Source organism: Drosophila yakuba, chromosome 3R, assembly GCF_016746365.2.
Source record: "Drosophila yakuba strain Tai18E2 chromosome 3R, Prin_Dyak_Tai18E2_2.1, whole genome shotgun sequence".
In the NCBI taxonomy this organism is placed as follows: Eukaryota; Metazoa; Arthropoda; class Insecta; order Diptera; family Drosophilidae; genus Drosophila; species Drosophila yakuba.
This window is the reverse complement of record NC_052530.2, coordinates 23,542,307-23,557,164: the sequence shown is the minus strand read 5'-3', so window position 1 is coordinate 23,557,164 and position 14,858 is coordinate 23,542,307. Positions and strand designations below refer to the sequence as shown.

General features: G+C 42.1%; 1 protein-coding gene across 3 annotated transcripts in view; it reads right to left on the bottom strand.

Annotated features, from left to right (window-relative positions):
• The window catches only part of LOC6538120 (lachesin), a 46,983-nt gene that overhangs the window by 9,926 nt on the left and 22,199 nt on the right, over window positions 1–14,858 (bottom strand). Inside the window, exon 1 of one of the 3 annotated variants that reach the window (XM_039376207.1) lies at window positions 9,833–9,936. The exons of the other annotated variants lie outside the window; for them this stretch is intronic. The gene's annotated coding sequence lies outside the window, so the exon portion shown is untranslated. Of the gene's footprint in view, window positions 1–9,832; window positions 9,937–14,858 lie in introns of those variants that run through there. 3 annotated transcript variants of the gene reach the window in all.

Here is a 14,858-nt window from a genome sequence, read left to right as displayed (position 1 = left end):
AAGGAGCAAATGAAGGACTGGGAGGAGCAAAGCTGACGAGTCGGGGACTCCGCTGTCTTACCCATATGCATATCTGTCTGTCTCAGCCGGCACAGCTATGGGCAACGTTATAGCTCTATCTTATAAAGGATCTGCTATCATAAATATTATATATTACTCTGAAGTAATAATCAATAAACGTTGGTAGCTTTTGCAATGAGCATGTATTTAATACATTCACCTATTTGATATTTTAAGAGCTTTGACACAAGTTATATCCCAACGAACATCAAACGAACATTTGGTTCCATTTGAGATTTCTCTGTGTTCTTTAAGTCACATCGCATTGTTGACTATTAGCCAAAGGAAGCGAATTTGCCTGGCTGTGATATTTTTTGTGGCAGGCGCTGTGCGATTGTGAGTGGTTGGGTGTCCTGGGGTTTGGGGATGGGGTCTTCCCGCTCGTCGGAAGTGTGAAACTGAAATTGAGCAACTAAAGGACTAAAAGGCTGTTGCCTACTTCCTGCCGCTCGCTGCTGCGTTCATTGCCAACGTCTGTTACTGTTAAATGTGTGTGCGTGCGAGCATGTGTGTGTGTGGTTGTGTATAAGTGGGTGTGGGTGTGGGTGTGGGACTGTGCGTGCCTTCGACTTTATTTGGTTTACGTAGCGCTTGGCATTTATTTGCCCACAGTGAGACACTCGCAGCCAAACTGGGAAAACTTCGTTACCCCAAGAAGGAAAAAAAATGGGTAAAAAAAACGAATCAAAAAACTCGCGTCTACATATATTTGGGGAATTGCTCGGGGGGAGTTTGTAAAACGCACTCCGCTCGGCGATAACTCCATTGAACTGGGCACAAGTGTTGTTCCATTTACCCCCTCATTGCCCCATTTTTGCCCTTTTTTTTTTGCATGTGTCCAGAGTTGGTAGCTCGAAGCTGAAAAGCGGAAGCGGAAGCGATAAGATAACACATACACATACACATGCATGCATATGATTTTTACCCGCTCGTCCTGGTTCGAAAGGTTCGCTACGTTCTCTGGTTTTGTTTTCCCTTTTTCCGGTCGCTTTTTTTCTCTGGCTGGCTTTGCTGTGTGTTATCTGTTATCTAATAGTCGTGATTGCTCAATCATTTGACAAATTTGATTGTAATTGAAAAGCAGAGCTACGGGATTGACACGATGGATAGGTTACGACCGCATCGAAAGGCAAATGCCGAAATTCGTTCATAAAAAGAGTTTTATTTTGCGGGACATTTAGTAAGGAAACTGATTTCAGTTTTATGTGCACTGAATGTGATACTTCCAAAGATTCCACTCATATGTCAGCTTGTAATAAATCCCACATAATTCTATTTATATTTTTGCTTGCCAAAGTTTTAAAAACACACACTGGCGAATCCACAAGTGGTTTTAAAGTTTAACCAAGCTTTGCTGCAGAATATATTTTCGTTTTAAAGTTCATCTAACCTAAAACTTCACCGAAATCTTATGTATAATTGCCTGAGCTCTGAAGCCGAGGCTGAGCATCTTTAGAAAAATTCCTAGAGCTGCTGAAGAAGCGGAAGGGGACACATAATCGGCGTTGCTAGCCGCATTTGTTGGCATAATTGCTGTTGGCTTAATTTCAACAGGCAACTTCCGTGACGGCAACTTGAGTTGCTCCTCCGTCTGCTTATTGCGTTCCTGCCACTTCTGCTGCAACTCCTTCGCCAGCGACAATGACAACATGGAAATCCATTTGAGTCTACAATCTTGCTGTGTTGCCGCACACACATCTACACCAGTGCGTGTGTGTTGTGTGCATTGTTACACTCAAAAAATTTAAGTTTCCAATCAATATTTATGTTTGAGATGCATTAAAATAGCTTATGATTATAATATTAAGTATACGCCGTGTGACTAACAAATGGTAATGTTTTCTGTTTAGCCACTTCAAAATGTCTTATCTATTATTATTAACAACTATTATTAAAATGACGAGTGCAGTTTTCCAGCATTTTCCTAGTTAAGAGAACGATTTATTTTGCAGATTGCTTGCACTTTGGCTTTGAATTCCCATGGGTCCTTTTTCGTAGTGCATAAGCTGCTGCTCATTTGGGTTTGGCTTTCTATCCGTCTGCAGCTCACTTTTCCCCCTCTCCCTTCTCCCCTGCCACTATCCCTACTCCTCCCCCTCCCCCCTGCTCTACGCTTTCCCGGTCGCTTTGTTATTTTTATTGCAGTGGCTCTCGCTTCGCCTCCTCGTCGTTTTCCTTTTGCTGTTTGCTTGGCTCCCGAGCTCCTTTCCATGTGTGTGTGTGAGTGGGCTGGTATAAGTGTGTGGGTGTGTGTGTGTGCGTGCATGAGTGTGTCCTGTGTCTTGGAATCGTTTGTCCGGCACCGAGCCCCTCCTGGCGTCTGCTCATCAACGCCACATTTGTGTGCTCCTGCCTGTTTGGGTTCCTTTTCCTTGTCCTGCTACCGAGCCTGCTCCTGTTCTTGCTCCTGTTCCTGCTCCTGCTTTCTGCACTCCTTTCTCTGCATCCTGGAGCTCCTTACACTCCCCGCACTCCTTGCGCTGCCTTCTCCATATGCAAGCCATGTCCTTCCGTGTGTGTCCGTTTCAACTGCGCATTTGTCTGGTCGCTTGAGCAGCCTTTCAGCTGTGATCACCCGCTTTTCGCCGCCCTCTTCGGATTTTCCATTTTGCCACCACAGCCCCCCCTTTTCCACCAACCCGCTGCCCCCTTCATCAACCCCCCCTTCAGCACCCCTTGTGGCTGTCTCTGTTTGCATAAATGACTGCGCCTGTGTATTTGGCATGACTCTTGAATTAATTTTGCAACATTTTAAATTGAGCGCAATTAATTGCAAAAATGTTTTATTTTTCCACTTGCACTCGTTTTTCACACATATGTATGCAATTGCATACTTTCGTATGTACGTGTGTGTGTTTGTATGGGTTTGCTGTGCATTTGGTTGCCATTTTATTTTTTTGTTCGCTCGCCAGCAAGTGCGAACACGCGCATTCAAGCATATGCACGTCGCCAGCGCGCCTTCTATACACTCACACCAACACACACTGCCACATACGATTATATGTATGTGTGCATTTACCCACACACCCATGGGCCAGCCCATCTATATGCAACGTTTTTGTTGCTCGCACATCGTTTGGACGTGCTGCCTCTTTTGCCACTCATTTCATAGTTGCCATTTCTTTTTTGCACCCATTATTCGGCGGTTGAATGGGTATATTAAGCTGGCTTCCATTATGGCATCCATTAGGTCGTTACATTACAATAATATCAGTGAAACTAATTGATAAAGCCACAAGAAATTGAATTTTTAAATGGACTGCTACGTATTTTTTAATAAGCTATCACAATGGATAATAATACCCTTAATTATTTTTACTCAAGTATTTAGGCAAAGCAAACATTCATGGGTGTAAATATACGAATGGCTTGCATACATATGTAAGCCACGGCAACAGTGCGTATGAGTGATATATTTAAAAAGCATCTCGCAGGCATCCAAGCCATTTCGCATTTAACTTTTTTCTTCAGAAATGAATTATGCATTTGCATCCCAGGCAACTTAAAATGACCATCAATTGGGAGCACAGCTGAGCGCCACTTTAATGGAAACCTAATTACACTTGGGAATTTAATACAATGCCACTTGCTACCTTTGCCAGCGCGTACAATGTTATTTGGCTTCAAGTGTGTCTGTCAGTTGTGATATTTAAAGCCGCAAAGCGTGCACGAATGAAAAACCGGGTATTTAAAATTCCAATATTTCCACTTTCCTATTCTTGCTTTTGTTGCTTCCGTTGTCCCCGCGTTCCTGTTTCACCCAATTTTCTTCTCTCGCTCGCTTTCCCTGTGCATGTTATTCTGTATTTTTTTGTTTTTTTTCGTTTGTGTGTTTTATGCATTGCTTTTATCGCGTTTCTAGGCTCGCACACACACACACAGACAGGCAGACACGCAGACACAAACACATTGAGACCGCGGGCGTCGCATAACACGCATCGCCTAAAAGTATGCAACGTGCATTGAAAGGCTTTTACATGACACTCCACTCTCTTTTGCTTGCACCCACTTTCCATTTTCCACTTTCCACTCTCCCACCCCACGCATTCTCCGCTTTCTGTTTCATTTTGGCCATTGTCCTTCGCTGCTGTTGCTGTTAATTTTTCGGCGCTGCTGTTGCATTTTTGTCAGCTTCACTTTACGGCCTCCTCTCGCATATGTGTGCGTTTGTACGTGTGTGTGTGTGTGTGAGAGCGCAACGCTATGTCGCTTATTTATATCCAATTGTTCATTTGTCTTTGGTTTATGTTGCGCATACGTCATTTCTGGCCATATTTTATTTCCTCCCCCCGCAAACACACACCACATCAAAGTGATTGGAAGACTGGTGCACCACAATGTGAAATATTTTTCATTATATTTATGCGTATTTGCATTCCATTTTTGTTCTACTACTTGAAATCGCAAAACTGAGGATATAGCCTACAAGGATTTGTCAGTTGGGGCCTGGAAAGTGATCAATATGCGGTGAAGGATATAAATAATAATCATAAATTATAGATTTACCGATCGGGCTATCGGACTTGGGCAAACAATTTTTATGGCCTGTGTTGTGAAAGGAAACTTTCAGTCGAGATAATTTATCTATGTAAATATTGGATTATATATATGCCGTTGTGCTGTTGCGAGAAGCTCAAATGGAATATTCGTTTCACTCTCGATATTGATTGTTTTTTTTATATTTCTGGTTCAAGTTTAACGAGAATTTTAGCATTCAGTGAACTGAGAGTGAAGTATTTCATAAATGTGTGGTACGTGTTTGTGTCACAGAGAAAAGGATTTTGAGGGAATGCTTTTATTTTTGCTGAACTGATTTCAAAAATGTAAGCGCAAAAAAATAGTGCAGAGGTGGAACATTGATTCCTATACTTTAAGGCCATAATAGCTTGGTCAGAATATCGCAAAAAATTATTCCAAAACAATTTCTCTTAAGCTGCGAAACTTGAAAAATAAAATCATCAAATTCTTCACCACTTAAGACTTTGATAGATTGGAGTTTCAGTTGCTGTTCGCAAAATTTCCGTTGCCAGAAAAGAGCCGAAACTTGTCCACAAATCGCACTCAAATCAGTCTGTAGTAGTGCTCGATGATGTCCTGGCTGCCAAAGGATATCCGCTTTAACTTTTGCCGCAATTGAACAGAGAATTCGCAATGTGAAATTCGCTACTATGTCTGTTTCTGTGCGATTTGTATGGCATTTGTGTGTATGTGTGTGTGTGTGTGCCTCTCTCAGTATTTCATGAGAAGAAAGCGATTTTTCTTATTTATTTCTTTATTTTTCCTGCAAATTGTATCAGAATTTTTTCATCGTTTTCTTGCCTGCAATTGGTTTTTCCTCTCTCTTTTTTTGTGTTGCCACTTTTCTGGTTTTGTTGTTGCTCATTGCTCAAATGTATTTTGCATTTTTTATGGAACTTGCAATACAACAACAAGAAAAATGGCAAATTTGTCTGTGTGTGTCTGGGAGTGTGGTAGTGGGACGGAGAAAGAGGAAAAGTTTTATTTCACTCTCCTTTGGCTGTCACATTTTCTTATTGTACTTGATAAACTTGCCGTTCGTGCCCGGGCCATGTCCAAGTGTCTATGACTGTTTATGGCCCAGTCAGTCAGTCGTCCTGCCCCCCAAATCCTTCGACCCCCGCCTCCTGCCTCCCGCCTTACAAGCATGGGAGTGAGTGTGTATGTGTGTGGGAGTGTTTGTGTGTTGATGTGCTAGCCTTCCTGTCAGTGAGTGTGTGCATGTTTTGGTTGGTTTTTTATTATTCAGTAAATCAAATCAGTTGCCTAACAACTCAATCCAAACACTTGCAGCACGCGCCACGGACAAGGACATGGACATGGCCCAGAGCAGGTCCACTCTGCCACCCACCGATCACCGCCCAGCCACTCCTACACACTCCTACACACTCCTACACACTCCTGCCCACTCACACACACACACACACACACACTCACTACTCATCTTTTTCATCTTGCTCATCTGTCTGCTGTGTGTCCAGGACTCCGTCTTGCTGTTATTTTTACAGTTAAGTCAATATGCAGCCGTCAAAAACAACACTTGATACTTTTGTGAGTTGCTGTAGCTGCAGACTTTTGGCCATATCCTTTGGCCCTCTGCCCCCCGCCCTATCCTCACCCCCCCGTCCTGCTTACCATCCCTTCGTATCTGTCATCTGGCCATTGTGAGTTTTCCCTTGGAAAGTTTTGCACAAAAATAAACAACACACACAGAAGTTGGCAATGAAGCAACGCTCGCTACAAATTTATGGTCGTATCAACAACAGGAGCACCCACACAGAGATACGACTTCACACACACACACATGCACACGCAGAGATACACACAGTTACAATTGGTTTGTTTCACTGTTAACAATGCATACATATGCATGAGCTGAGGGCGACCATAAGCGACTTACGTGCATAAGCCGTAGCAAAAAGCTTGAGCTATCATCCTAACAAGCGAGCGGACTGCAGTCCGTCATTCTGTCAGTCTGTCAATTCAGCAATCAACCAGTCGCTCAGTCCATCATCGCACACATAGATAAAGTACCTACACACACACACACACACTCACACACTCACAGGCATCCAAAAAGGATCCAAATCAGTCAGTGGATGGAAGGTGGGCGGCAGGTGGGCGGCGGAGCTCGGATTCCAAATCGTGTGAAAGCGGATTGTTATCAATTCAGATGTCGATTCGACTTCATGCTACGTCGGTAAACTCCGGACAGGTCTAATGGTTCAGATGCGATAATCCCCCAGATATCCTACCTGCATAAGGATCTGCAGCTCCCTTGATAACCATTGAGCACTTACATAAAGTGGCTTCGGTTCGAGTTATTTGGAGCAACCTAAGGGAGTTAATTACAGCTGGTAAATGATTATAGCAGCATTATTGTTTAAACTAAAACTGAAATCGGATTTAATTGACTTTTGAGTGTAATCCAAAGTTAAGTATATTATTATACTCATCTCTTTATTAATGAATAGAAAGTCAAGCAAATCCCTTAGCATGACCTAAAGTCATGAAATGGCTTTTCTTACGTACGCAAACATAAACGATTTTAAGCGGATTAGAACTAAATATATATTTTCAATCTTCTTATACTCTCTGGAACCTCATTTCAAACTGAACGATTTAATTTTCCCATTCCAGCGAGAAATCCAAACTCGGCCAAGACATTTTCGAATCATTCATCACTCGAAATCATTTTCGGCCATCAATGCCTGATCGTTTCAATCGCTTTAAGGGGCATTTTCATAATCCAAACACTACGATGCCCACGTCGGGGAAAACTTATTTTGGGCAAATCTCATAGACACGTATGCCCGAGTTGTGTGCCGTTGGCCATTACCAATTCGCAGCGAACCTTTTTTTTACGATTTACGTGCCGCATCCCCTGGGATCCGTAGAACAGGCACCAGACCCATTGTGCCACCTCCTCCTCCAGGTTCTCCAACGCCACCCACTTACATGTTCCACGCTCCATGCTCCATGCTCGTCGGCAGCACATAGACACCTCCACTTCCACCTGGCACTCTGGTCATCCACACGGTTCGGGCTTTTAATATTTCTCATATTTTTATGACGCTTACTGCAAAGTGGAGTGGTTCGAAATGGGCGGATTTGGGCGGATATGGGCGGATATGGGGGCTCGGGCTCCAAGGGTCATCATATTTTGTGTGATTTTTATTTTTTTTCTCTCTGCTCTGCCACGGCAACTTTTGCCACTGAAATTAACAAGTCTCCACCACCAGAAACCAGCCAGCATCCACCACCCACTACCCACAGATATTCACACGTGCAGATATGGAATGTTTCCGCGAGGGTTTGTGTGTGTGTGTGTGCTTTGGGCAAACATTTGGTGTTTGTTCGTTTGTAATTTCGTTGTCGTCATTTGCATTCAGACTCGCTTTAGCCAAATTGGAATTGAATCAAACGATTGCCGCGGGACATTTGCCGTTAATAAAGCCATTCAATTTTAATCATTGCCATTCAATGCAGCGCCTTTTTGCCAGCCAACAAACAACAATGACGAAGCCGGCAGAAAAACGCCAAACAGACTGGGGCTGGCAAACAAACAAACAAACAAACAATATGGCCAAGTATTTGCCCTGAACAAATTTGCCGCAATCGGCCGCATTGTTGACACAATTTGTTTGGCGGGCTTTGGTAATTCAATTCGATATTTGATTAAACTAAAACCTGCGAGCAGTCCTCCCTCCACCTTCAACCTGCCAGGCTCATTTGCTCGGCTCCTGCATATTTAATGCCACATTTTTATTATACTGGCAAAAGGTGAAACAACAAAGGTAAGAAAAGGGAGCGTAGCCAAAGTTGGGAGTAAAGTTTCCAAGTCAAGGCAGCAACTTCAGCTTCAACATCAACTTCAGCTTCAACTCATCTCGTCTCAACGCAGCTCATCTCAGTTCATCTCAGTTCAGTTCAGTTCGGTTCGGTTCGGTTAAGTTGGGTTCGGATGTCAGCCCCGTCAGGACATCAGGAGCACTCAGCTGGGGAGTTGTCAGTGTCCTGGCCTGCGCATCCGCATCCCCATCCAGATCCCGATTCCCGACTCCCGACTGGCGACTGCCGATTCGACCCTGTCTCCTGCACATCCTGTGGCCCACATTCGGTGCTCACTGTGGCAACTGAGGCGTCATCATCGAGCTGGGTCCATTGTTGCTGCCCGAGCAGGACATCAAGGGATTGGCGAAGGGACCTTCGTTGGGGTTCCCTCCCATGTTTTCGTTATTTTTTTCTTTCTTTTTTTTTTTGGTAAAATGAAGTTTTTTCCCATTCTTTCGTCATGAATTGATAATGTACACATGCTCATAAGGGGATGCGTGTGACAGAGAGACGGAGGGGAAGTTGGTCCTTTGGGGGGATTGTTGCTATTTGCATACGCATGTGGATGCTTATCTGCTCTGTGGCTGTATCTATAATACTGCTGAATGCACATCAGCTTCTGTATGTATGAATTTGCAGATTATTTAGCCAAAAGTTGAAAGGTATTTCGAACAAACTAAAAACAAAAAACACATTTCACTCACACACAGGCACACACACACGCATCCGCACTTACACACACACAGATGAGATGAGCGAAAGAAAAACAAGGGAAAAACCCCCAAAACTTTTATTAAGTTGGAAGATATTTTGTTGAAATTTATACACATTTGCTTTCTTCTCCGAACGGCTTTACCCCACCATTTTCCACCACCCCTTCGGCTTAGAGCTCACTTTTGTTTCGTGTGTTGGCTGTTTTATTTCGATGCTTTTTCTGTATGTTTTTTTTTAGCCCATTTTTGCCCCATTTTTTTTGTGTTTTGTTTTTGCCTGGCCGTTAAAAAACTACTAGCAAATGGTTCGGCACAAAATTCGGCATTTGTTCTGCCTCTATTTCCTTGTCTTTGTCTTCCGGGCCCTCGTTTTTTTATCTTCAACTGCGTCTTCGGCTTCCACGGCTTGCATTCCGCTTCATGGGGATTTATATTTTTTAATGGAAAGTTAAGCTCATAATAAACTGTAAAGAAAATGGAGCGTCTTAGTTTCGATGCTCGTTAGTTTTCCCAAAGTAAACAAAAATCTGCTGACTGTCCTGTCCTTCCCTCTCTTTGCCTTTATCTGTATGTGTTAGCGTGTCTGTCTGCTTTTTTGTTTGTGTGTCCGTCTATGTGTGTGTCTATGTGTGTGTGTTTGTGTGTTGAAGGGTTCGCCGCAGAACTTTGAGGGATTTGGAATACCTTAGATGGGTTAATACGCGTACCTGTGGTCGGAACATCGGCCTTTTTCAATGGAGGCAAAGGCCTTGGTTTGTTTTCCGGATTAAACGAAAATTCCTAATCTCTGAGGGTTTTACTTCTGTTTGACCTAAAAACAATCAAAAGCGGTTGTGTGGACTTTGCATTCATTAAAATAGTGCAACAATTTATTTAATTGTTGCAGCGCCATAATGAATGCAACACGAAAAGAAAATTTGTTTCAGTTTGCATCACATCAATTGCAGTTAATTTATGCTCTTCAAACGATTCGCATTTACCTTTTGACATTTTCATTTCAATATGACTATATATATCCTTATATTTGTATGCATTTGAAACAATTTGCAATTTTTCGTCGTGCATCAATTAATGGCTTTGTTGCCAGCCAACCATTCGCCCCTTTTGGCTGTCAAAAGCTAGGATTAACCAGACCAAAGTCACCGCGAACAATGTCCATACATAAAACTAAACATCTAAATTGGGGCCTACAGCCATTCATCAGGAACGCAATTTGCATGATTATCGCGAGAAAAAGTGGGTGGCTTTTGGCAATCGATAATGAATGCCTGGCGCCGAATTAGGCGCACGATTGTGGTGGTGGGTGGTACTTATGTCATTCGGCTAACATATTTATAAATAATTTCCATACTAATATGCATTTTATGTAATTAGCGGTTAAAATAATAAATACACTACATAATTATCGCTCATTGGCTGACCGCACAGAGGCAGCGACAGAAATGAACTAGCCGAGTGGAAGAGTGGGTTTGCATTATGTTGCCATGTCTGCCGGATGTTCCATACTAAATATGTATGTGTATGTGTACTTATAGTTGGTCACTTATCGCTGCTTTTGCAGGTATCTCTATTTATGCATGAGTGTGTGTGTGTGTGCGGCGGGTGGGGGCGTGGCATTAAGGCATTAGCACCACAAAAACATCAACTAATTGTGCATTTTGGCGATAATAAACACAAGCGTCAACTGGCTAAGAGTTTATTATTCCAGTTTCCAGACCGCGCGACATAATGGTTGAAAAAATAAAAAGGTATAATTGCAGTGGGAAAAGGAGGAGGAGCTGATAGCATGAGTTACCAAATCCCAGCCCACATATACATACATACATATGTGACAAAAAGTTTGACATTCCCAGAGGGCGACGGTGCCCTTTGCGGCCCAGAGAAATTAATAAGCGTCGCATTTATTAGCAGTCAAATAAAGTGATCAAAATGTCACTCATACGCAACGTATGCCGCCAGCTGATGCTGTGGCAACAGTAAAATATTTCCACAACGAAAGAGTGTGTGCGTGTATATATCAGTGTGTGTGTGCAACAGTCAAGCCAACAAACAAAGCCACACTGCCACGCCTCCACAACGTTAAATATTTCAAATAGTTAAGCGCATTAGCGGCACTTTCAGTTTGGGTTCGGTTCGCTGGTTGGCTGTTGGCCTGAAGTGGGAAGCTGGGCTGTTGGGTTGTTGGGTTGTTGGGCTGCTTTCGGGCTGTTCGGTCTGTTTGGGCTGTTTGGGCTGGAAAGCAGACAGCTGCCACTTTGCGAACACTGCGAGTGGCAGGGCCATCCCCTGAACTCGCAGTCTCCGCGCGCCGTGCAACAAATCCTTTTGCATATGCCGAGAGCTATCGCATATCAAGCATACGCAGCGTGCGCCGCAGCCAATTAAAGTTTTTAATTCCCTCGCACCGCACCATCACCATCTCCATCACCAGCACCTCGTTTTCCCAGCAGACACGAGCTGGCAAACAGAGGCGGATTGCCGGAGTGCAGGAGCAGGGGAGCAGCGGAGGAGTACTTATCCATTATCCATGACAATTGTTAAATGAACTTTACGCTCTAATGAGCTCATGGTACATGAATTAAAAATTCGCCAACTTTGGCCGCATCCACCGCTGACTTTTATTTAAGTTTCAAGCAGCAAGAAGTGCGGAGCGCAGCGGAGTTTAAAACTGCACAAATGTGAGTCACAGTCAGGCGAAGTATGCATATTTGCATAAATTGAATCAATTAATGAATCGCATTATGTTTTAGTAATGAGCCCAGCAGATGCCAAAGTAATCACCCCGCGTCCCCTGGGATCGCTGGCCGACTGACTCGAAAAACTTGGCTTCAAATATTAATGTCATGTCAAACAGCAATTATGCCATGTAACAATAACAACAACAACGACGAGAACAGCAAGGATAACAACAATAGCGATAAATCCAGGCTCTCCATTCTTTGCATACGCACACAGGCACACACATTCACACATATGTATGCAGATACATCCATACACACACACAGATTTCATGCGAATCTATATGTGCATATTTATACACATTTGTACACTTGAGCAATTTGGCAAATAAATCATTATTATTTCATCAAATTTGTCATTGATAATGTTACGAGAATGTTGCCAGCCATTTATGTGTGGCCATGCCTCCGTTCCGTTCCGTTTGTGTGTGTGTGTGTGCGTGTCAGCTGCGTATGTCTATGTGTGTGTGTGTGTGCGGGAATGTCCTTGTTCAATTGCAGAAGGATTCCAAAGCCCAGGCAAAGACAAAACACACTACTGAGCCAAGAACAAACGGCCCGGGAACAACGAAGCTGTTTGCCCTAGAAAGTTTATGGCAGGAAACTGCAACATAAATTCAGCCGAAACTTAAATTCGTAGGCGACAATCTGATGCTGTCGGGCATTTGTCTGAAATAATTTGCAAAAAATTTAAGAAATATACGAGAGCATATGAAAGAATTAAACTAAGTAAGGCAAGCGAAAGCCTAGAAGCTGAGAAAAAGTTTGACTAATAAAATGCAATATACATGGTAGTGAAAGTAATATGGAAATATGCAACTTTCAATCGGCGTTTTCGCCACAACTAGACCAAAAATGGCCGCACAGCTAAAATAAAGACTGTTTTGTGCTGCTAATAAACACAGCTAACTATTTCTATCCCACCTTTTTTGATTTTCGAAAAAAAAAATTTGACAAATTTTTGCATTTCCGATAAGGGGTACCATCATCAAAATTTGCGAAAAAATGGCAAAAAATTAGCATTTCAATGTATGTACATGGATCGATAGGGAATTTTGTTACGAATTCAACGAGGTATGGCATTCCACTTTTGGACAACTATTTTTACTGCTATCGAAAAAAAACTGATTATTTTTTATCAAAAAATGGGAAAAAAAATTTTTTGGAAAAAATCGGATATTTTCAATTAGCGTTTTCGCCATAACTTGACCAAAACTTGTTTGTTTTAGAAATTGTATTCCTATTAATGAGAATACTATAACTATAAGCGATGTAGAACTAAATAAATAACTTGTGATTTAAATTAGTATTCCTGATAAGGTTTGCAGAAATTGCCTCAAAGTCTGTATAAACCGAACGAAGTCTGTATAAACCTGTCTTTAAATTAACATAAAGAAGGCTCTTGTGCTCACTTAATCTGATTTGTCAATGTGCAAGTAGGATACTGAGCCTCAAAAGACTACTGACTGAGAATATTCAATCATTCCAAGGAGCTTTCATTCTGTTGGCATAATTAATATTTCAATTTGCCAGCCATCTCCTGTTTTCCCCCTGACATCCAAACCCCCCTCCAAAAACCAGCACATCAACTTGACAACAACTTAATAGTCCCAATTCCCAGTAAGCACAAGTCAATCAACTTTTGGTCAGTGTATTGGGGCATATAATCACCGAACTAAAGGATAATTTAAGCTTGAAGTCGTAGCTGGGAATTCGGTGTACTTAATGCATTTTGTAATATCAAAATAGGTCTTCTTTTGCCGCCCACAAATGTCGAGATTCCCAACGTAGATAGATGGCAGAGGATGAAGTGGGAATGATAGATTGCTGACTCGTTTGGGTAACTTTAACACACAATCGAGCATCATTATCAATCATAAATTTTGTTAAATTGCACATAGACTATATGTTGTTGGCTAGCATAAATTGTGAATTGCATTAGTTCGACATACAGGACATTTAGGACACTCAGGACATTCAGGACATACAAGCGAAAATGCACAGATAGCAGTGTGCAATCAACGGCAAATGGTTATTAAATTTACATTCCACCAGAGACAAAATGCGACGAGGGCGACTGGGACGGAGATATGGTTTTCAGATGACTTTCATTAGTTGATTTCATTCGGTTAATTCGCCAGAATATTTTGCCTTCATTACTCGACCATTTGACAAGCTGGCTGAGTGCATAAGTACCACCTTTGAACAGTTTCCTGTATTCTCTGCCATATTCTGATGTATTATGCTGTATTTTGCTGTATTATGCCAGCAGCAATAAGAAGATTAAATGCATTTTAGCCTAAATGAGTTAAAAACCTGCATGGATTCCCCGCTCGGCCGTTGAATTTTAAATTGAATTTATGTCGCCCAAAAAGGTTGCCAAACTAATTGAGGTGCCTAAGCTGATTTATATGAATTAAGTGCATTTTAACCAGGCAGCAAAGGAGTGAAACTATAAATCTGCAAAAGTCCTCTGATTAAATAAGTGACTTCGTTCGTTCGTTTTGGTTGGATTTGGTTTTGCTCTCTCGGATTCGCAATGAATTGGATTGGCTGGGTTTGGTTTTGGTTTCGGTTTCTGTTTAATGCAAAGAGGAAACGCACACGTCCGTGATTTATTAGTTATTCAAGCAGTTATCGTGATTTATGATATATTGATTTATACGCTACTTGTTTATATACAATTTTTTTTTCTGTTTGTTTGTTTGTTTAATAAAGCTTTCAGAAAAGTTTTCCGGATTCCCGTGATTTGCATAATTCAATAATTACGAGTGCGGACGCCAACGACAAACAGCGAACAATGGCGAACGGAAGGGAATCTTCACTCCAATGGATTTCCCTCGATGCCGGTCTTGAGAATTAATAACAATTTGTATTCATTTGTGAATATTACAAAAGGATTATTCAAAATTAATTAAAATTTGCACTACCAAATTGCTTTTCGGTGAACGAGAGGGTGTGGGGGGTAGCCGCGATTGGTGCCACCTAAATCGAG